At 42.5% G+C, this 24,092-nt stretch overlaps 1 protein-coding gene across 3 annotated transcripts in view; it reads left to right on the top strand.

Moving 5' to 3' along the window:
- The window catches only part of ksr2 (kinase suppressor of ras 2), a 105,305-nt gene that overhangs the window by 21,639 nt on the left and 59,574 nt on the right, over positions 1 to 24,092 (top strand). The window lies entirely within an intron of this gene.

The following is a 24,092-nucleotide window of genomic DNA, read 5'->3' as shown; positions in this document are numbered from 1 at the left end:
TTTCAACCCGACCCATGGCACAATCTGCTCATGATGCACAGCTGTCTGACCTACCGTGCACTCGCATTTAATCCAACGACAAAGCCAGGAAACCACGCTGTCCTCTGGTGCCACGGCACATAATGTTCCTCTTTAATGAGCAGACTTCCAAACACACGGAGCACACGGTCCCTAGGCATGTTACATTTACACCAAATCATCAATGGAGCTTTTATTTACTGTGTCTGCAGGACCACATATTTGTGCTTTGACAGAGCAGGATTTCAGATGAATCGGGGTTTTTTGGCCTGCCTTGACCAGCAGAGAAGCTGCAGAGTGCCATGCGTTGTGGCTGCGCCACGGAGGCAACACAAAAAAATGCACAGAAAAAAATTGTTTTGGAAAACTGGTCTGGCCCAGGCTTAAGAGCTTGAGGGTTCTGCGCAGTATCTTGTTGTTCCTGCAGTGCACTTTTTTGGACGGCGATGTCTGAAGTTTTTCCAGGGATCTGTCTCCTCCAGTTTTGGGGTCACCGCCCTGAGTGCGCCGATGACCACGAGCACCCCTTTCGCCTTCACCTTTCATGCCTCGCATTTCTCCAGTTTCTCGTGTTCCTTTTCCTCTGCTGTTTATCCACCACCACAATGTCTGGTTGGTTCGCCATTACCATTCTTCCAGATACAGACCGACAGTCTGTATCTGGAAGTCCCTCAGGATCTTGGCTCGGTCATTCTCTACCACCTTTTGAGGTGTTTTCCACTTTGACCTCAGCCTTAAAGAAAGTTCGCCTAAAAAGTTTTGAAGCGTCCAAAGCGTCCGTTGAAAAGTTGAGCTTTGTTCAACTTTTCTGCAGCAGACGCGGTGCAGCAGCCCATCAGAATTGGACGCCGCGGTGTGAACACGGCTTTAGTGTTTTTAAGATTTTGTGCCCATAGACTTTATTGACAGGAAAGTAGAGTGAAATGAGGGATGAGAGTGAAGGGAGGACATGCAGTCAATAGTCAGAGTCGGCTGCACCTGGAGCCTGGAGCACATGTGCTGTGCCTTAACCACGCAACCACCGGGCAGCACTGTGTCCAACACTTTCACCAAATACATGAGTCAGACAGAGTCAGGCAAGAGATGTGCTGCATGGATCACCAAATATTGCTCAAGGTATATCGCTCTTGTGCGGTTTTTCAGCCTTGTGAATCACAGTGAAGATCTACGGTGCATCTGGAAAGTGTTCACACTGCTTCACTTTTTCCACATTGTGTTATATTACAGCCATATTCCTAAATGGACACAATAGATTATTTGCCTCAACATTCTACAAACAATACCCATTAAACCATATTGACAATGTGGAAGACGTTTGTTTGGCACACCTATTTTTGGGCAGTTTCTCATATTTTTCTTTGCAGAACCTATCAAGCTCCATCAGGTTGGATGGTGAGCGTTGGTTCAAAGCCATTTTCAGCTCTCCATGGATGTTTTCTATAGTATTCTATATGTTTTCAAGTCTGGGCTCTTGCTGGGTCACTCAAGGACATTCACAGAGTTGTCTAGTAGCTACTCCTTTGTTATCCTGGCTGTGTTCTTAGGGTCATTGTCATTGAAGATGAAGGTTCACCCCAGTCATCAAGGATGTCTCTGTACACTGCTGCATTCATATTTCTGTTGATCCTGACTACTATCCCAGTTCCTGCATGATGCTGCAAACCTCGTGCTTCACTGTAGGGACGTACTGGCCAGGTGATGAGCGGTGCCTGGTTTCCTCCAAACACGATGCTTACTATTTAAGCCAAAGAGTTCAATCTTTGTTTCATCAGTCTGTGAGTCCTTCAGGTGCGTTTTTGCCAACACCAGGCAGGCTGTCATGTGCCTTTTACTGAGGCGTGGCTTCAATTCAGGCCTGATTGGTGCTGCAGAGATGATTGTTCTTCTGGAAGGTTCTCCTCTCTCCACCATTGGATTCTTTTTCCCCTCTTGCTCAGTTTGGCCAGGCCCAGCTCTAGGAATATTCTTTGTGGTTCCAAACTTTTTTCCATGTGTGGATGATGGAGGCCACTGTGCTCAAAGGAAACTTCAATGCTGCAGAATGAGTACCCTTCCCCAAATCTGTGCCTTGAAACAATCCTGTCTACAGACAGTTCCTTGGACTTCATGGCTTGGTTTGTGCTATGACACTGTTAACTGTGGGACCTTATATAGACAGGTGTGTGCTTTTCTAAATCATGTCCAACTGAATTTAACACAGGTGGACTCCAGTCAAGTTTTAGAAGCTTCTCAAGGATGATCAGTGGGAAAACCTCATACTTCCACCTCCGCCGCATCGCCAAAATCCGACACTGCCTCACCCTCCCCGCTGCTGAATCCCTCATCCATGCCTTCATCTCCTCCCGCCTCGACTACTGCAACTCCCTCCTCACTGGCATCTCCTCCCGTTCCCTCCATAGACTCCAAATGGTCCAAAACTCCGCTGCCCGCCTCCTCACCCACACCCGGTCCCGATAAACTTTAAAATACTCCTCCTCACCTTCAAAGCTCTTCACCACCTTGCCCCCCCCCTACCTGTCTGACCTCCTCATCCCCCACCGCCCCACCCGAGCTCTCCGATCCTCCTCCTCTCTCACCCTGACTGCACCAACATCCCGACTCAAAACTTTTGGCGACAGAGCATTCTCCCGAACAGCACCCCGACTCTGGAACTCCCTCCCCCAACCTGTCCGCCACTCTCCCTCACTCACAACATTCAAATCCCGCCTAAAAACATACCTCTTCACCCAAGCCTATGACCTCCCCTACCCCTAGCCTCCTCTACCCCATTGCCTACTCTTCTACCCCCTGTTACATCCCCATCTTTTTCTCTCTACTTCTTCTGTCTTGTTCATTTTATCTGTATATTAATGTGTATTGTACGTGTTGTCCCCCCTGTCTGTAAATACCCCCCCCTTTTTTATTATGTTCAGCGTCTTTGGGTCACTGAAAAGCGCTATATAAATAAAAGTTATTATTATTATTATTATTATTATTAAAACTCAGTACTCAAACTCAATTTTGGTGTCATGGAAAACAGTGTTTTTTTTGCAAAGTAGAAGTTGAAGGTGGAAAAACACTATATACCATATTTTCCGGACTATAAATCACACCTTTTTTCATTTTTGGCCAGGGTGCGACTTATACTCCAGAGCGACTTATATGTGATATTATTCGTTATTTTCACACTGGCAACCACAAGAGGGCGCTCTAGGCTCTAAGCGACGCAGAAGAAGAATCTGCACTTCCTCTACCTCTGGAGTTTGGGGAGTTGTTTAGAAGTGACACCGAGGAAGAATAATTGCATAAATTAATGGATTTAGTGATTTGGGGTAATACTGATGCTTTGGTAAACTTGTTAGCATGTTCTTTATGCTATAGTTCTCTGAATAACTGTTAATATGTTACGTTAAAGTACCAGACACTTACCACAGTTCTGTCTGTGCCTCATGTAGCTGAAGGTGTTAGCGTTAGCATACGTACACCTATTCATCATGTTCTTTAATCTGTTATTATTTTAAATTGCATTTCAAGATGAAATGTCTGTTCTTGGTCTTGGATTTATCAAATAAAAAAATAAAAAAATTGACTTATACTCCAGTGCGACTTATATATTTTTTCTTTTTCTCTATTATGCATTTGGCTGGAGCGACTTAAGGGGCTTCCACACTGCGGCGCCCGAAGCGTCCAGTTTACATTCAAAGTCTATGTAAACGCGCGTCGAGCGCATAGTGCATTTCCCACGGCGCGATTTCTTCGTTTTTGCGGCGCGATTGGTGCGTTTTCATACGCTCTCGACGCTTTGGGTGCGCGTATGAGGCGCCCGAGGCGTCCAAAGCAGCCGGCGCGACATGTTCAGATTTGTTCAGCTCGCTGCAGCAGATGCGCCGCAGCAGCCAATCAGAGATGACGTGCTACGCACGACTCGGAAAAAGACCCAGAACAAACCCGCAAGATATAAAAAAATCCTTAAAACGCAGCTCTTGGAGCAAATAATGATATTGACTAAACTCTGCTCAGCTCTGAAGTATATGTGCTCAAATTCTGCGTCGGGCGCGATTCGGCCGCCGCGGTTTGTACGAGGCTTTATACTTTGACTTTGCGACTTATACTACGGAAAATATGGTCAATGTGACCATTTACCATTTCTACACCAATTTTGCTGTTAAAAGTTCATTAGAAAAGTTATTTTTCAGTTAAGTTGTTTCTTGTCAACTGATGTTGTTGTTGTTTGCCTGAAGCTAGATGTAATTTCATCTAAGTTGCACAGAAAGGAGATTCAGGCCCCACCATGATTTCCTGTGCTTCGTGCTACATAACTTTCCTGAAGAAAATCTGATTAATTCTTCGGGAGACCTGATGAGCTGTATTGAACCATCAGGCTTTGGGTGCAGATAAGAGTTCCTGACCAGCCATGTCTGCGTCTGGTGCTATGCTGATCCAATTTGGCCACAAACAGGAACCAGAGTCAGCCTCAGGAGAGTCGCACTCATTTTGATAATGCCATTAGATGACAGTGCCCTATCACTGCCACACGTGCTGTTAATGTTTGTAACTTTGTCCAGTGATGGCATAATGGGCATCTGGGTTGTTGTGAGTGTGTTGTGAGAGAGTCCTGTGCCTCTCAGCTGGCTCTGTGTGTACCTGCACAATGAGGACCTGATTATAGCCGCAGAGAATAGCTTCAAACGGCATTAGAGGATTGATTACCGGTCCCTGAGCTCTGATATTCTGCAGGCAGGGCCCCTGTGCACCTCTAATCAATGGCCTGTTTGTGTCTGGAAATGTCGCATCTCATTGAGAGAGCGGATCCTCTGAACTCTTCTCTCATCATAACTGGCCGATGACAGGAGCTGGAATGAATTGAACTATTGGTGCAGTGGCATGACTGGCATGACCTCCTGCTTGTAGTTCTTTTGCTCGGTTCAGATGGCATAACACAATCTGTCCTTATTATCGCAGGTTCACGTTGGTGTGCGCAATAACATATTGTAATGAGGATCTTGAGGAAAATAAAGTTGATTCTATTCTATTCTAACACAGATAAGTACTCGTCTAATTACCTGAAACCACTCCAGACTGCTGTTGTGTTCAGGGAAAACTGACTCACTGGGGATTTCCAAACCTGTGCTCACAGTGCTCCGAGGCTAGTGCATTGAGTAACTCTAGATTTCTAGCTTAACCAGCGCGGGCACCTAACATTTGGGCAAGTTAGGACACATAGTTCTAACTTGTTACTAATAAGTGGATTCCGGTCCGGATCCGGACCCACGCGCAGTCCCGTCTGAACTCGAAAGTTAACCGCATAAGCCTCTCCTTCCCCATGTTAGAGATGAGCAGGTTTAAGACATGAACAATCAAATCAAATGAACTGTGAGTTTGCCACTTTCCTTCATTTACCCTCTCTCTCCCACTTTTTACAAACACACAGGAAGAGCAGAGCAGACACGTGCAGCGGGGACAGCACAGACATGTTCTTTGTATGTTAAGCTACAAAATGATGTGTGTTTTATTATAATTTGACTCATATTAACGAAGAAATAAATCTGATAAGGAAATTAATTAAGACACACCTAAATCAGATGCAAATGAACCACGGAAATCACTTTCAGCCTTTTATGAGCCGGCCCAACTTGTCCCACTATGAAATGATCATTTCTTGGCCCAACCCGCTCCATGAGCCCGCTGCCCGCGCATCACCGTGCAGCAGATCTCAGCTTTAACAGCGCGGGAGATCATTAAGAAAGATTTCGCTTTGCAACACTTAACTTTTCTGCTCTTTAGAGAAATGAGAGGAACTTAAAGGTTGTTGCGTGTAACGCCAATCAGCCAATCACATCGCTGCATTGTTTTGTGCAGAGCAAAGTGTCCAGTGTGTGGAAAAAAAAGAATTCTGCTCCACATTTCATGTCAGCTTTATATTCTACCTCCAATCAACTTTTAAAACACCAATAAACCATTTCAGTTCATTTAAAAACCACCATTAGACTATTTGATATAAGATATCATTATTTGGTAAAAATAAGTAGGCCTGTTTTAAAACATTAATACTTCCCCTGCGATATGTAGATTAAGCTGAAGATGGTCCAGTTCTGGCCCCCTAAGACCCTATGGCCCTTTCCCCCTAACCCTGTCTACTCCCCTGATGTATGATGTATGTCTCAGATGATAAATCAAGTTTCCAGTTGTTGTTAGTTAAAGGACACATATTATGCTAAACTGTTTTGAGCTTGTAAGCATGTTACATAATTTGTCCTTCATTTAAAAACCACCATTAGACTATTTGATATAAGATATCATTATTTGGTAAAAATAAGTAGGCCTGTTTTAAAACATTAATACTTCCCCTGCGATATGTAGATTAAGCTGAAGATGGTCCAGTTCTGGCCCCCTAAGACCCTATGGCCCTTTCCCCCTAACCCTGTCTACTCCCCTGATGTATGATGTATGTCTCAGATGATAAATCAAGTTTCCAGTTGTTGTTAGTTAAAGGACACATATTATGCTAAACTGTTTTGAGCTTGTAAGCATGTTACATAATTTGTCCCTCATCAAAAACATTCCTGGAGTTCTACTCAAGAAAATATTTAAAGGCCAATTACAATACAATTAATGGATAATATGCATCCTTTAAAATATATAAATATAAATAAATAATGAACTGTTGTAGACTAATACGGGTGTAGCATAAACAATTCATTTCAAAATATTGTGTGCGCACTAGTATTGTACGTGGCTGATAGTGTTGTCTTTTCCTTAACGAACAAAAACATATTAACCAAAAATGTCCAACGTATTTCCAAAGCTGTGTTCAAATATTGGTACCCTGAGAGTTTTAATAAGCTTGTGGTGCTGGTGCTCCTGTGCTCCTCAGTGTCTAGAGATAATTGGCTGGCACTGTGGTCGGTACACGATAACTGGGATTACCCTGTGACCTCTGGAGACAGACGTGTGCCTTATCCTAATGAGATTTGGCCTAATATGTCATTATTACTGCATAATCCAACACTGAGCTCTGTGAGGTGAGTGTCAGTCGGGCCCAGCTGCACAACGATGTGTGTGTGTTCACTAGCAAGGACCACGCCGCAACAATGGAATATGAAAGAATGTTTATTGATAATAGTGATGATGGATCGACGATGGATCGACGATGGATCGATGATAGTTGGCTGGCTAAAGACTCAGGATGGGGGCTCCGTCTCAGGTAATCAGCCCAGCCGATTCAGAACCATGGGGTGGGAGGGTGGGGTCGTGAGAGCAGAGACGACAAGAGACGCTGCGCATAGGCCTTATAAATAGGGCTTCTGGGTAATTAGAGGTGTGGTTAAAAGGTGGGGCGTGGTTACTGGAGGAGTAGAGGTTGAGGCGTGGTCCTGCTCCCAAATAAAACCCAAGTTGACGATTAACAACTACACATAATTAGGAAAGAACACGTTTCACCAGACTGTTTTTAATATCAGTACTGGTTATGTTTTAATCGTAGTTAGAACATCGTCTTCTGAACTTCAATGTAGAGCAGCTGATCTTTCCTTGTACTGCCACTTGTTTGATTTGAGACCAGGGCCAAGCTATTTAATAAAAAAAGTTCATAGTGCATATAAAGGTCACTTTGGCGTGCTTCTTCTCCCTGTTCAAATGTGTGAGCAAATGGAACATGTGGAAATGTTTGATTGGAGAACCCTGCTTTACATAATTGCATTTTATCAATAATTCCCATATATAATTTGAAGTATTTATAAAGATCACGCACGTTATAAAGCGTAATTATCCTGTACAATGTTAAACTAGTTAAAAGTAATAAGTGTTAAGTTTACCTGTCAAGCGCTATCAAGGCACACGTAGGACTCATTTGTTCCCATGGCAATTTCTTACCTTGATTGGTTAATAGAACTTAAAATAGAATGTGTGTATTCAACAAGTTTGATAATTGTTCCAGAATATATACAGAATTAAACAATATTCTTTCCACAGTGCATATGCTACAAGTGATTAGAAATACAGACGGTGCAATCACACAAGTCCTGAGCATCTGATCAGACTTTTCAGCTGAAAGTAATTACTCACATTTTAATTTTATTTAGTTGAGATGATTTAATTAAGTTCCACACACCTTGCGTTCCTACTCTTTCAAGACATGAATGATTCAGATGTATTCATAAGTGAGTGACTTTTATTGAATTTCTGTGAACAAAATAAAAAACAGAATAACTGTTATTAAAGGCGCAATGGACGATTATTCGGCGATTTGAGAACGCAGGCGGAAGTGCGCATGTGCACTCCACGCAGTCCACGCCACGAGGAAATAAGACTCAGATTTATGCCAAAATAAATCGTCCATTCAACCTTTAATAGTTGTAGAAAAATATGTTTAATATAAGTAAAAATCTACAGATGTGTTTTGGTTGTTTGATTGTGGAAGTGGAGCTGAAGGAGCCTGTTAGAGAGCGAGCTCCACAGCCTCTGGTCAGAACATAAACCTTTAGTGTTACAATCATTGTGAGAAGACACATCCCGATTTAACGATTATTTACAATTAATGACACAAGGGCCAACCCACTGGGAAAAGGACACAGTATTGTCATTAAACATGCTCTTGAGTACATCTGTTTTTGGTATTTCATGTTTTTTTAGCTTAAATTATTGCCTATGTTTAGAAAATACACATTATTTTACATCAGTTGCGATGGCTTGGATTTGGCGTTAGCTTCTATTGGCAGCAGTGGGAATGAACCACGGTAATAATCATTTTAAAAAGAAACTAGCCCGTTAAGCAAGGTGGCCCGGTATGGTGATATAATCATGCAGTTGTTATGAATGCAATGTGATTGCAAGAATGCTCAGAATTAGTCTGGCGATGATTTGTGGACTTCAAATTTGCAATGGAAACCTGTGGATTTAATGAATATAACTTGAAATACAATGTTTTTGATGAAGAGACAACATTATGTCATGGTTAAAAGTATTATACGTTCTTTCTAGTGTTTAAAATGTCTAAATTATTTTTTAATCAAACTTTCTGAATGATAAAGTAAAGTTCATGAGACACAAACAATCAGACTTTAAATGTTTAAATGTTTTCCTATATTATTTTCCAGTTCTTAGTATTTTGTGACTTGAACTATCAAAACTGTCTACTGGGAGTGTCCTCCTGGCAAAAGCATAGAGCTCTGCATTATTTTCCATATGTTTTAGTATAATTCCTGTGATTGCTGTAACCCACATCACAGCGACACAGAGATTTTAACTCATTTTCATTGTAATTTTACAACAAGGATTATTATTTTCTGTTCATATCAGATGCCAAATAAAATCTAGAAAAAATCCATTCAAAAGCACTAATTGATTTTATTTTGCAATTGAAACATGTCTGCATTTTACATTATCAAACGCCATGCCAGATCTTATGCCATATGGTATTTTTCCTCACGAGGGTCAGATGGAGCCAACATTTCTGAATACCACATGTTGTGTTGTAAGCATTTTGATCATTGCCAAACAGAAAATGTTAATTCAAAGTAAATTGATAAGAACTATTGTTGGTTTTCAAAGTCTATAAGTGATGACGCCACACTCCCAGATGGGGGCAAGAACCAGATTTGCAGGTACCACCTTGAGAATCTAAGAAGCTAAGCAGGGTTGGGCCGGGTTCTTGGGCGGCTGGGAATACCAGGTGCCACACTGCGGACTGTCATTGTGTTCTTGGGCAACACACTTCACCTACATTGACATTGAACTGAAAATCAACTCATAGATACAATTCGGCTGTCTTTGGTATCTTTGGTATCAGATTAATATTGCGATGCTTGCCTTAGTATTGATACTTTGTATTGAATTGAACAATAATAACTGTATTTTAATAACATTAATTTGAATGTCCCCCAGTGTTGTTGTGAATGCAGACAAATTCTGCTTTTCATGTTGTTTTTTATAGAATATTTTAATGCAGGCTCTTGTATGTCACAGTAGTTAACTTTAAAAAACAACCTGGAGTGCGCCGGATACCACTCAGACTTGTATTTATAAGCCGAAGTGTTGCATCTCTTTAATGTTGCTTGCGTCGCGGGCCCTCATGTGCGTCTCTCTAGCGCCGTCGCCCCTCTCTGTGCCCTTTTCACTGGAGAGAGCTCTCTGGGATAGAGTGTCATTAATGAAGCTCGTTGTCAATGTTAATAAGAGGTAACTCGTGCCGTGAAAAAGGCCAAATGGGTTGTCAGTGTGTCCGGGCCCCCGTCGGACACGTCACGATCGTGGGCGCTTGTGGATGGGTGGGCGTGTTTGTTTTTAGCGCCGTGTTCCCGTGCCACGGCTGCATCATACGGTTAACGCCACCTTATGAGACTTTCACAGGCTTTTGAATGTTAAGCACTTTCTTATTGAATAGGATGTTTGCTCCTAAATCACACGGCGCCGGGGGTTGGCGTGATTCAGCCTCAGATTCTCTAGGGGTAATTTGGCCGTGCAGTGCTCAGGGGAAGCAAATTTGCATCTATTCTATGACTAATTTGGCTGTTTGCTTTCAGTGAACTGGTGTACACATTATATATTTTGCTACACCCAGTTTCCCTTTTTTCTCTGTTTCCTTCTTATTATGCTTGACGTTTGAAAAGACCTCAATGACTTACTTGGAAGCATCTGAGCCAGTTAAAAATACCCAATTATGGAATTTGTTTCAAGCAAATCTAAAAAAGAAACAATTTTTATAGCCGTGGGGTGAGCAAAATTCACACAAGGAATCTGTCAAAAGCAAAATAAAATTGCCCTTTTTGTATGAAACGTACGTATGATGGTATGTATCATTTAATTCTCTGTTTTGGCAAAGTCTAGATGAATTGAGCTGACCAAGATGCACTTTCCCTCAGGCGACAGTTCAAGAAAACGGTCATCAAGAGGGACAGAAAAGGAACGTCTTTTCATTTGCGATGTGCTGCTGAATGTTAGCATCTGTGGAAGTTCATCGGCACCAGGGAGCGGTACCTGCTTGTGTAGTTGCTGTGGAAACCTGTGCTGTCAACTCCTCTGTACTGTAAATATGGCTAAGAATGAAAGTGCCTCTTATGGATTTTTAATATAATATGTGGTGTCCATGGTTACATGCAAAGGAAAAGGGCAAGTCGAGCGCCTTGAGTAATAAAAATTGAGCTTTGTGGACAGAGCTGATTTAGTTGAAATCCTTGGAAACCACAAAAAAGAAAAAATAAATCAATATTCCTGTATAAAATATATTAAGTTTTGGTACTTAAATTATGCACGATATATGAAATCCTTTGGAACAGATATGTTTAGAATTACATTAAGCAGATTGGTGCTTCCCAAATAACAGCTTTTTCAGTTATTTCTCTGATGCTGGTCATTGGCTTACATCAGAGACATCTGCACAGATTGCTGGTAATAATAAGAATGCATTAGTATAAGCACTAGCATCCATATGCTCAAAGTCGCTTTAGAATTTAATGTTTAATTCATTCACTTCCCATACTTCCCATGGTGTCAAGATTACATTCTGCGTCTATGCCCCTCTGACCACCACCAATCACTGACTCACACTCCGCATTCATACATATGTCAGATCACATTACAGCCACATGATCAAGTAAACATTGCGCCGCACTCATAGTTTTAAGTGATAAAAGTCAAATGAGCGCTTGTACCGTGCGACACAATTCAACATTTCTCACATTTCTCACAAGATCTTTGTGTAGTTGGAGATGTAATCGCTAACTTAGATTCGGGAGCAGGACCACGCCTCAACCTCTTACCTCCCCAGCAACCACACCTCCACTCTTTAACCACGCCTCTTATTACCCAGAAGGCCTATATATGCAAAGGCCAATCCCAGCATCTCTTGTTGTCTCTGCTCTCTCGACAGAGAGACACTCTGTACAGCGCGTTCATTCAAACCAACCATGAGCCATTTCCTCAGATTCTGATCCGTTCCCAATCCGAACAATTCAGTCTGAAACATTCAGTCGGTCAGTTCTCCAGAGGACTCACCCAGCGCAATTCCACAGCTCCAAACACTATCAGCTCCTCCGCACCTGCGTCTCTCACGGACCCCACCTCCGGGACACTCCATGTCACCTCCGGGCGTCCACACAGAACACCGACCTCCACTCCACAGCAACGGCCTGGACCCACGCGCGCTCCTTCTCGCTCTCTGCCCCTCATTTTAACCGGGCGCTATCCGAGCTTCCGGAGCGGGGCACGGCTCCCGCGCCGGTCGGCGCGCTCCGTGTGCTGCGCCAGGCGCGCGTCTCCCCTCAGGTGGACAACAGAGACCGTACCGCAGCGGGCGCACCGGGCCGAAGCCGGTGGACATTTCTTTCAGACGCTACGTCAATAAATATCCATGTTTTCGTCAGCCTCACTTCCTGGTTCCACGTTCGTCCGGAGGCGCGCAGCCGATGACGTCACCATTGCTCCACGGGCCACAGTGCGACCTCTCAGCTCCCCCTGGTGGCGGGAGCCAGGTTGTACAACTCAATTTAAAGCCAGATTAAACAACGTTCATAGGGACTCTGCAATGTCCCAGCTTGTCTTAACAATGTTGAGTTCAAATGCTCCCTCTTTTCTCAAAAAATTCTCATCAATTCTTATCACCTTTGTGCAGCTGCACTCGACTCCCTCAACATGCTTTCCTCTATCCCTCCTCTGTACCTACATTCTACTGCACGTACCATCAACGTACCATCTTCTCTGCGCTGGCTCTTTACCATCCACTATCATTCTGGCTTAAGCTAATCTTTCTTTCGCCCTCTGTTCATACTGTTCATCGTTCCTACTCTTCTCACGCGAACTCTCAAGCTTCCTTTTCTTTTCTCATGCAACCTTCACACCTCGTAGGCTCACAATTCATGCTTCCACTAAATTACTTTCATGTCACATTCAGCTGTCTGGCTTCGCCGCCAAATGTTAGCCACAGGTATCTTCAAAGATTCTGTCTCTAGCATTGCGGCAGGTTCTCATCTTCTCATTCGCATATTACCTTAATATGCTACCTCATCTTACCATGTTCGCCTTGCAGCTCAACGCGCAGGCTCAACGCGCAGGCTCAACGCGCAGGCTCAACGCGCAGGCTCAACGCAACTCGCATCTCTCAGCTCAACGCACAGCTCACAGCTCAATAGCTCAATTCACAGCTACAGCTCAATAGCTCAACTCACAGCTCAACTCACAGCTCAATAGCTCAGCTCACAGCTCAATAGCTCAGCTCACAGCTCAATAGCTCAGCTCACAGCTATAGCTCACAGCTCAACTCACAGCTACAGCTCAATAGCTCAACTCACAGCTCAATAGCTCAATAGCTCAACTCACAGCTCAATAGCTCAGCTCTCAGCTCAATAGCTCAGCTCACAGCTCAATAGCTCAGCTCACAGCTCAATAGCTCAACTTACAGCTACAGCTCAATAGCTCAACTTACAGCTACAGCTCAATAGCTCAACTTACAGCTACAGCTCAATAGCTCAACTTACAGCTACAGCTCAATAGCTCAATTTACAGCTACAGCTCAATAGCTCAATTTACAGCTACAGCTCAACAGCTCAACTTACAGCTACAGCTCAATAGCTCAACAGCTCAGTTACAGCTCCGAGCTACTACTCTCAGCTACAGCCCTCAGCCAACCCACATGTCACAACTTACAGCTCAGTTACAACTACAGCTCACTCAGAACCCGCCAGCAGCACGCTCGCCCCAGAGCATCCACGCTCGCCCCAGAGCATCCACGCTCGCCCCAGAGCATCCACGCTCGCCCCAGAGCATCCACGCTCGCCCCAGAGCATCCACGCTCGCCCCAGAGCATCCACGCTCGCCCCAGAGCATCCACGCTCTCCCCAGAGCATCCAGAGCATCCTCGCTCGCCCCAGAGCATCCTCGCTCGCCCCAGAGCATCCTCGCTCGCCCCAGAGCAGAGCAGCCACGCTCGCCCCAGAGCAGCCATTCATCCCTCCATTCATCCCGCTCTACCCCCCCCCCCCCCTCCCCTTCCCCATTCATCCAAACCATTCGACCCCTTCCCCATTCATCCCACATCCCACTCAAGCTTTTCTATGTCCTCACCAGGGTCTCATCGGGCACCGGGAAGCAGTCTCTCTCCAGAACAGTCACCGGGCACCGGGATGCTCATCCATCTCACATTCCCTCCTTCTTTTCAGAAGAAACATCTCTCAACATGCACCTTATCCACCGCGCATCGGTCGGTGCATTGGAGACCGCTCGGAGCGCTCCGGCCCCTTCCAACCCATTCCAGCTGCAGTGCGTACTACACGGTCCTCAGGCGCTTAGTCTCCTCTACCAGGCATTCACATAATGCCAGAATTATACCCCACTATCGTTCTGGACATTTTGGGGGTTTGATCAGTCGGAAGGCTTATTCTACACCTCTCTAGTAGATCAATAAGGGATATCTTATTATGCGCAACTCATAATACTCAGTCTATTCCCCTCTATCAATCCGTCTCCTGCTTTGCTCATACTCAAGTCACCGTAATTGACCAACTCCTACTCTCGATGCACCGTCCCAAATCCGACGTTCTACGATCGCTTCAATTCCTACTCCTCAATACTACTACCCTCATATCTTTCATTCCTCTCATTCTCAATCTCATTCATCTCAATTAAGTTCCCTCATTCATCGCTCATATTGACTTCTTTGCTACCCGCAGCTCGTCAACTCCTAAATACATGCAAACATTTCGCTCTCCACTCCGGAGCAAGGAGACTCCACCATAAATCCAGTTCTATCGACTGTCCGTTCAAACCTATCACTCTTGCATCTCATTCTCCATCTGCTTCCGTCGACGACCACAAACGCTAAAACACTATTCAAATGTACCAGAATTAACCCTCGTCTCAGTAACAGACGGACTGCTTTCGATTTCATCCAGCTACTCTTCAAGAGTGCTTGGCTATCCAGCTCCTCTTCCACCGTGCCACTCGTAACATTATTTTCAGCCAGGCTTACGTCAAGATCCAGATCAACTTCCTTCATTTAAATCATTTTGGGGGTTCTGAATCGGCTGGGCTGATTACCCGAGACAGAGCCCCCATCCTGAGTCTCTACCCAGCCATCTCATCGATCTCTCTCTCATCTCATCGATCTCTCTCGCTCTCGCTCCCGCTCTCGCTCTATCGCTCTTGCTCTCGATATCGCTCTATCGCTCTCTCTCTCTCTCGATATCTCTCTCTCTCTCGATATCTCTCTCTCTCTCGATATCTCTCTCTCTCTCGCTCTCTCGATATCTCTCTCGCTCTCTCGATATCTCTCTCTCTCGATATCTCTCTCTCTCGCTCTCTCGATATCTTTCTCTCTCTCTCTCATCTCATCGAGCTCTCTCTCTCTCATCTCATCGAGCTCTCTCTCATCTCATCGAGATCTCATCGATCTCTCATCGACCCATCATGACTTATCAATAAACATTCTTTCGTATTTCATTGTTGTGGCGTGGTCCTTGCTAGTGAAGTCCTGTTGGATTAGCGCCTCTTTAATCCTCTGCGCTGTTGAACGAGCCCCTTGTGTATGTTGCAAAGTACGGAGGGGAATAGGACACCACCTCATCCATGTTAATCAGGCTTTAGGCTCCATCTGTGACTGCGATGACAGGTCAGCTGACAACAGGTCCTTCACAACGTACACATCTGTCCACTACCAATGAGCACTTTGAAGATTGGAATCATGATTTGGAATATATATGAGATTTAAGTAGGATGCCGTCCTCATGGGGCACATTCTACTGAAAATATAGATTAGTGTTAAACGTAGTAGGTTTATGTCATTTTATTGTTGTGTCTAGTGCGAGATTCATTTTTGTATTTTGGGATGTCACCAACTACCAACCAAGCGAACTGTGGCCTCGGTGCTTAGGCCTAAGTCTGTACTTAGACTATTCAACACACATTTAACTATCCACAACGACTGCTGTCTTCACCCAGACGTCTAGCTACACCGACACTCTTAATCTGCTCGTCTCCACCTCTTCATCACAACATAAACTGATCGATACATCCACATGAAGCACACGTCATGACAGGACAAGCACAACAGGAGACACAGCCATAGTACGTTAGGCTGATCTTAGTTTACCACAAAGCCTGTATATAAACACACGTATATTACACTTTGGTCACATCGCAGACAGTTCCCCTCCGGATCTCACTCTATATAAGACATGTTTGATTTTAAATTGTAAGATGAACAATTGTGGCTACAACTAAAGTTTGTCCGAGCGAATATCATAATGAATCTATTTGTTTCAAGGTGATGAGAAATTACGACACAAATTTTTTAGCTAACTAGTTTTCGTACACTGTGCATTCTCTGTCTTCCTTCTTGTTTAAGATTTTAGAGTATATGTGATATTTGTATACATAAGCCTACATTAGACATGACAGCTTTGCATCCCATTTTTAGTTGTGAATGCATTATGATTTTTAAACAAGTAGGACAATGGAGAACATCCTTTTATTGCTGTTACTTGAAATGAAAAGTGAAAAGGCTATAACACTGGGTAATTAGACACTTTTAACAACTTAATTATTGTCATTGAAAATAAACAATACGATGTGAAAAGACTCAAAGTATTCAAAGAATTTCATTACAATCCAATTTTCCTTCCCCCGTCATTATTTCAATCGTTGAAAGTCTCCATACAATTACATTTTATTGTTTCCCCGACAGCACGGCTAATATATTTTGAAGTGACAAAACAATGCTTTGGACGCAGGCCTCGGATTCTATTGACAAGCGTCTTTCCATTTATCAAATATCGAAGCGCCCGTTTACCAGGCCGACAAGCACTAAAGGAGTTATTGGCATCGTCCATCACTCGGCCTATCAAACGCAGCCTTTCTTCTTGTAACTAAAGTGGGAGTTAGTGTTGATCAGATCTGCCGCAGGTTTCATATTGTCGTTGACCTGAGTTTTCTTTAAAGATGATTGTGACGTGGTGCTGGAGAACAGGCGCTTAACCCCCATGCACGGCGGCGCGGCCCACGTTACCCAGCAGCACACGAGTAGCGACGAGAAGAGCTTGAGCGATGCTTTCATTTTGTGCAGACTGAGTAAACAATTCACTATAAGAAATAGGGTGAGGTGAACTTTTGTGTGGAGGAGTTTGGATCAAATCGGCAAAAGCAAATGAAACAGGTTTGCAAATGTATTCAAAGCGTGCCCTTTGTAAATGCAGTTAAGGTATTCTAGTTTTCCCCGTTGCTAGAAAAGACTGTCACTGAAAAATATGTATTATTGAAATTGATTTCAATGATTTAAAAGGAGATTGTGCAACATTCCAGGGAAAACAATAACAGAAAAATCACATAGTGCACCTTTAATACACATCTTTGAGGATTGCCTGTGCAACCAAGGGAACTCTGTCAGCTCATTATGGTTAGATAGATTCCAGTCCTTAAGGTGCATACAACTTGTTATACTAAGTCTGCAAAGAATGGACAGCACAAACATCTGCTAATAATCCACCTCCTCTTAATTACGGCATGAGAAGCACTTTGATTTCATTCCTAGTATCACCTCAGTGGAGATTGAAATGAGGTGTCAACAAATTACCACCAGGTGCCATATTCATTTTGACAAGGAAACATGGAACAGAGGCTGATGCTCAGCCCCTCAGCAGTGTACTTTCAATTGAAATAATTACTCCAAAACAAATAATTAGGAAGAACCACTGGCTAAAAACGCTGTTACCAAAGATACTTTTCTGATTTTCAGATCTTTCAATCCAAAGCACTTCTCACTGCTTTATGACCTTTAAATTATATTTTTACATTCAAATGTAATTTAACTCTCTAACCCTCCTTCAAAAGTTTAATCTCCGTGAAGATGTTACTGCTTTGCTGAGAATGTTCCACAGTATGGCATTAAGCATATCCAAAGTGAGAAGTAGTTCACCCTACCAAGTCAAGTTTTATTTTATTATTTATATTATTTTATTCTATGAACTGAACTGAAAAAATACTAAAAAATAATTGTAATTTCACACCGCTGAATATTCCATCTTCATGGAGACAGCAGGTGATGGACCCTTGTCTAGAACAGTGAGATAGTGCACCTCTAGTGCAATTCATGAGAGACAACGAGTGCTCAAAGAAAACTATTCTTAAATGGTCTGAACTCAGGACTTGACTCAATTTAGTAGTAGTTTAATCATTCAAAATCTGACTACTGTAAGAGCTGAGAATTTTACTTAAAACTTAATGGGGCTGCACCTGATTTTTACCATTTTCACACGGTGACAGACTGTTATCCGCGGTCCAAACTCATTCCTCACTTTCCAAGCGTTTTGCCTACATTTGAATACTTCACAAGGAGTTTTTGAGCATATTTTACAACTTTCAGCCATCAAAGTGGAGTTTGGGCATCACAGGTGTGCCAACAGCTCATCAATACTACTTTTGGGTTTATGATAATTCTAGATGGAGACAGAACAGTCCCTTTAACCATGGACTCTACTCGAAAGGCCTGGGAAATAGAGTTCTAATCCAGATTTGTCATTTGTCAGTGATCAGCTTGGGTTTTTTAAATTGAGAAGTCCTGAGCTAGTCCTGTCAGTAAACGTTTGCAAAAGAGAAATTTGACACGTTTCTGTGTTAAATGGCAACTATTCAAATTCTCAATTGTTTATGTTCATACATATATTATTCAAATACATCTTTATTTGTTACTTATAAGACAAAATAATTTGAAAATATTGTCGAGTCCAACAACTTTTGAAGGCTTGAATATGAATCGGATTAGAAAAAATATGACTTTATTCCTGCATGTAACATATAAAAACAAAATGATAGTTATCCAGCTGTAGAAAAGCACATGCCAACACTAAATGTCTTCTATCTGAGGGGCAATAATGCTTTCCTCCATCTCCATGACAACACTCTCCATCTATCTATATCTGAGGCTTATTTTACTCCTCAGAGTTGTAGAGCTCGATACAAGAGACTCAGGGCAGAATATCTGTCACATTAGGAATAAGGGGGTTTCTTGTCATGTTATTGCGGTGTAATTTACCACGGAGGGCAGCGCAGGCTAAGTGCGGGTGTCTTATGAAAGCACTAGACTTAGAAAAGGGAAACTTGGTTGTCAATTTGTTGCTTTGATTTCCTCCACAGGAAACTTGTGTACTTGTGAATAGGCAAATAAAGATTCTCATTGCAGTTTGCTTTCTGGGTTCTGTAGCAGCCCTAAGACAGTGTCTCCAAGACACCATGGCGTATGGAGTACTTTGATTCATTTACTAATCAGCTGTTGGAATAATGTAACAATGGTTAATTGTGATTACATAGACTTTAAAGGACAAATATGATGAATTATTCATATTGTTATTGACCTTTAATTAACCAGGAAAGTCCTACTGAGATTTAGCGTCTCTTTTCTTGGGGAGTCCTGGCCCCAAAGGGGAGGAGCCTATTGTACATGTTTTTGGTGGCATGGGAAACCAGAGCATCCTGAGGAAACCTACACAGACACAGGGAGAACATGCAGAAAGGGCTCCACGCTGCCAGGGAGACAAACCCAGAACCTTCTTGCTGTGAAGCGAGAGCGCTAAATGCTGTGCCACTGTGCCACCCACATGCTCTTGTGTACCTTTACTTGGGTATCTCATGTTTTACAATTTAGACAATTTTCTTTTTTCAAATTGGCTACAAAAAGCAGTGTTTTATTATTTATTTATTTTAAAAGGGACATTGCACATTACACATTTACATAAACAAGCTACATATGCCCAAGCTAGCTGATCTGGGCTCATTTGCATCAGTAGTCAGGGTCAAAAAGCATCCTAAAATGAACATTTAAAAAACTCCCAGATCATAGGCAAAAGTATACAATAAAACTGCATTTATATACAGCTAGTGCTCTAGTGCTCGCAAATCTGTGTTTCTGCAAGCCTCTTTTCAGTGTTATTTTTAAAGAAAGGATCGAGGGAGACACTCGAATGGCTTCCGGTGCAGTGTTCCATTGTTGGGAAGCTCTAACAGAGAAGACGGCCCGACCACACACAGCTCTTCAGCGAGGAATGATGCAGTCTTCCCTTATCGCCCCTCTGGTCACTCTGCCCTAGGTCAAAACTCATATTTCTGCCAGATATTACAGTGGTGATATCTGTAGTGTTTTTGTCCAGTGTTTTAAAGCTTGTTTATAGAGTGATTCTATAGGTTTTATTGTTGTGGGTGATGTATTGGACCAGCTGTCAATGTAATGTGTAATATGTGAGTATGTTTTTGCTGCTTAGGTTGATAAACACTGATGTATTCTGTAAAAATATGTAGTCTTGATGCTGCTATGGAGATGTCTGGTTTTACTTGTGAATTATTTTTTTGAGAAGTGCAAGTACCAGTGGGTAAGAAGTGTAGTTGGGGTGATTAGTGATTTGTTTGACTACTGTTCTGTTCAAATATTTTGGAAACGGTCGGTAGAATGCTAATCGGCCTGTAGTTGGATTATAGTTGACGCAAAAATAGGAATTACACTTGAATGCTTCCATGATCATGGCTATAGACTGTCCTATTTGTTTTAGCATTATTGTGTCTACATCCTTTGCTCTTGATGAGTACAATTGCTTTATGAACATCTGGAGTAGAGCCAGGACTTGCTCTTAGTGGAGGTTCATCTGACACTATCGGTCTGCACCTGGTTGCAACTGAATAAAGAAAGTAATATTTTAGTGTTTGTGCCACATCGGCTGGATTCAGCAAGAGCTCATTATTTATATAGATGAATGGTACTGTGGGTGGTGGATTTTTTTTAACCTGTTTTTTACCAGTTTATTTTTTTTTTATCTAGCGTTGGAGTTACTCTAATAGTTCTTTATAATTGTTTTTAAAAAGCCTGCTCTTGCTTTCTGCCTTGTGACTTTGTTCTGTAGCATTGAAAATGTCTGTCTCTCACTTTTGTCCCCCGACATGCTAATGCAGCCACGAGGTTGTAACGAATGTGATTTGACGGCGGAAATACTCGTGTACGGTGATGATTTATGATGATTTCTTTGAAGATCTCGAAGCGCAACCTATGGCATCACAGTCAAGTGTTTTTTGAGGTGCTGAGGAGGAGGACTTTCTCAACAGGATTAATCAAACAAGTTCGGATGAAGCTTGATATTAAAGGTTGGTTGAAGCAAAACTCTAAAACTCTAGGTATATTTTTGATGAGGGAACAATGTAAGCTCAAGAAAGTAAATGTTGATGTCCGTTTGCACATGGCACAGGAAGCATACGGACGACAGTTGGTTGGAGCGATCCTCAATCAAGGACAGTGGTTTGAACCCTGCTCAGACCTGTGCACGCTGCTGTTGTGTCTTCTCCAGCCTTGATTAGACCACAGTGTTGATTCATCTAATTGCTGACAGTAACCCATACTAATAAAATAATAATTAGTTGCAGCCTGACAAAATACTTTACTCAGTAAAGGAACAGCATTGATGCAAATTTAAATAATAATATTTAAGGTTTTGCTTTAAATTTGTGCCTATTCTTCACCAGTTTGACAATTTTGGTCTCCATGAGACTCCATGAGCAGCAGACATAAGTAGAGGTAATTCCAGTTACATTAACTGTTACCTAGCAGCCATATTATAAACAACGGTCAAAACCCATATAAATTACACAATGGTATATTGCAAATATGATAATGTCTTTATTTTGTTAAATTACTGTTTTAACTGTCAGAAAAGGGTGTCCGTTGTGTGTAAATTGTCTCTGCATTTTGGATGGAATGTCGCTACTCCTGTAACTTTCAACTGAAATATTTTCCTGATCTGCCACTTGATTGTAAAACTGTAATAAATACTTATCAAACGAACTATCCCACCAAACAAAGTCACAATGATAAAAAAACAAACAAACACGAGAACCTGTCAGGTGTACCTTAAAAACAAAGAATATTTTACCAAAACAAAACAGGTGTGTCAGTTTCTTCTCAGCTTTATGGCATGAGTGTCAGGAACCCTGATTCTGTCCCGTCAGGCTGTGCCCTGCAGAGATGGACAGGAGCACTTCTGAGGCTGCCCCCTGTCAACCTGTCAGTCCTGCTCTGCTCCGGCCTCTCACAAACTCTCCATTCAGCTGGTCACCTCCTCGTTCTCATTCTCCGTCTCATTTTCTATCCTGCTTTCATTTCAGCCTCGGGTGCCTCGCTGCTGTCTCCGCCTCGTCTTCTTCACTTTTCAATCCCCTCCGCGCGCACACACACACACTCACACACACACACACACACACACACACACTCACTCTCACACACACACACACACACACACACACTCACTCACACACACACACACACACACATACTTGATTCCTGTCCCCGCTGTGAGAACTCCGCGCCTCCTCTGGCCCAAGACAGCCCCCTGACATCCAGCCGTAACCCAGCGGGGCACACTGACAGCTAAAGAGGAGCTAACAAGGAACACGATAGGCCAACTGGAGCTTTTTAACCGCGTATTATTATCGGCCAAATACCTCAACAAATATCTCAACAGGTAATCAGGCGGTGACGTTCCCTCGACACATCAATTGACAGGCATGGTGGAGTCGCTGACACACGGATATGGCCCTCGGTGCGTCTTCGAGCACGCGCGTTCGAAAGCAAGCGGTTATATTTAAATGTGACGTCAGCAGCAGCGGTGGATCAGGTCTCTGCTGTGATAGACGGCTATGGAATTGTAAGAAAAGTGAAGAGTGTGACGTGGCTCAAGTAACTACACACACATTGACTATACAAGAGGAAAAGAGGGTTGTTTTCACTATCTGATGATCCCAGAGTGTTTTCTTTGTCATATTAGATTTTATAGCTACTATTTTTGTGGTGAAAAACATCATGATTTCTTTACTGAGACAAACATCAATGAAATGTTGTCAAACACTTATATTCCTTAAGTTTCTGACCAGCTTTATGAAATATAACTGTCTGAATGATGAATGACAGTCTGAAAATATGCAAATGCAAGCTAAAAAAGTACTTTATATTTGATGTACTTGAATTAAAAACACTTAATTTTGCGTCTAAAATAGTCAGGATTATAGATTAACCTAATAATGTTTTGGATTTATATATGGGTCATAAAAAGAGATGTTTATTAGTCTTTTTTAGGTTTGTTTCATATTATTAGACCCGATAAAAACTGAAATAGAGGCTGTTAATATTTTAAAGCCTTTATTGATGTTAAATAAGCTTACAAAAAGCACTTGGTGCATATTTAATTATACTAAAATTGATTTATAGCCCAAAACTTGTAGCTATATTTATTGAACAAGCTGATGAAGAAAGGCTTGTGTGTTGATCTGTATAATTGTCATTAAACGATTATTAGCATAATTGTACCAACAGTTCTCATTAAGGAATCCTCAGATAACTTGTTGCATAGTGTTGGCAATAGTAACTACAAACTTGGGCCCTTGACTGAAAGTTGATAAGAAAGTTTAACATATACATTAATTTAATTTAAAAGATCAATTAAAAGATCATGTTTGGCAAATTTGCGCTCTTGGAGTCATCTTAAAGCTGTTCACTTTTGAAAGGAAAGAAGTGAACTTCCTTTGCATAAAAGCAGCCCAAAGCTTCACAGTAACTCTCTGTTGTAATCATTATTCAAGCCACCTCTGTTTCATTCTCCACCAATTTTATTAAAGCGCCAACGAGCAGTGGCTGCCAGAGATATAATATTCATCTGGGGCATTTGCATAAAAAGCAACAGGGAGCGTTTCCCTTCTGATCGGCCTCAGCAGACAGACACCTTTGCATATTTCCGCTCTCAAAAGTGACGAGATACTGAAGGAATCCGTTTTGTTCTTGAGGAGACAGTCTTAATTAGGGATTTCAGTGTTTTAGGGCTGGTAGTTAAGACAGAGCTGTGCCATGTTCATCTAATTAACTGAAATACAGAAGGCTAAGGGACTTGCTGCTGCCACGCCGACCATGACCCTGAAATGGAGAATGTCCCTGTGATAAGACTCTTTGTGAGAGTGAAGGTTATAAAAGACTAATGAATTATTATACTTACTTTCATGACATTTTAACCCACGTGCTATGTTCGGATCTGTAGTAGGGGACAGACCACTAAAAACAACATCTAGCAAGATAACAGCCATTACAATCG

The sequence above is a fragment of the Eucyclogobius newberryi genome, unplaced genomic scaffold (assembly GCF_026437365.1).
Source record: "Eucyclogobius newberryi isolate DKJ021-1_F unplaced genomic scaffold, fEucNew1.0.hap1 SCAF_6, whole genome shotgun sequence".
Lineage (NCBI taxonomy): Eukaryota > Metazoa > Chordata > Actinopteri > Gobiiformes > Gobiidae > Eucyclogobius > Eucyclogobius newberryi.
This window is presented reverse-complemented; position numbering and strand designations above follow the sequence as displayed.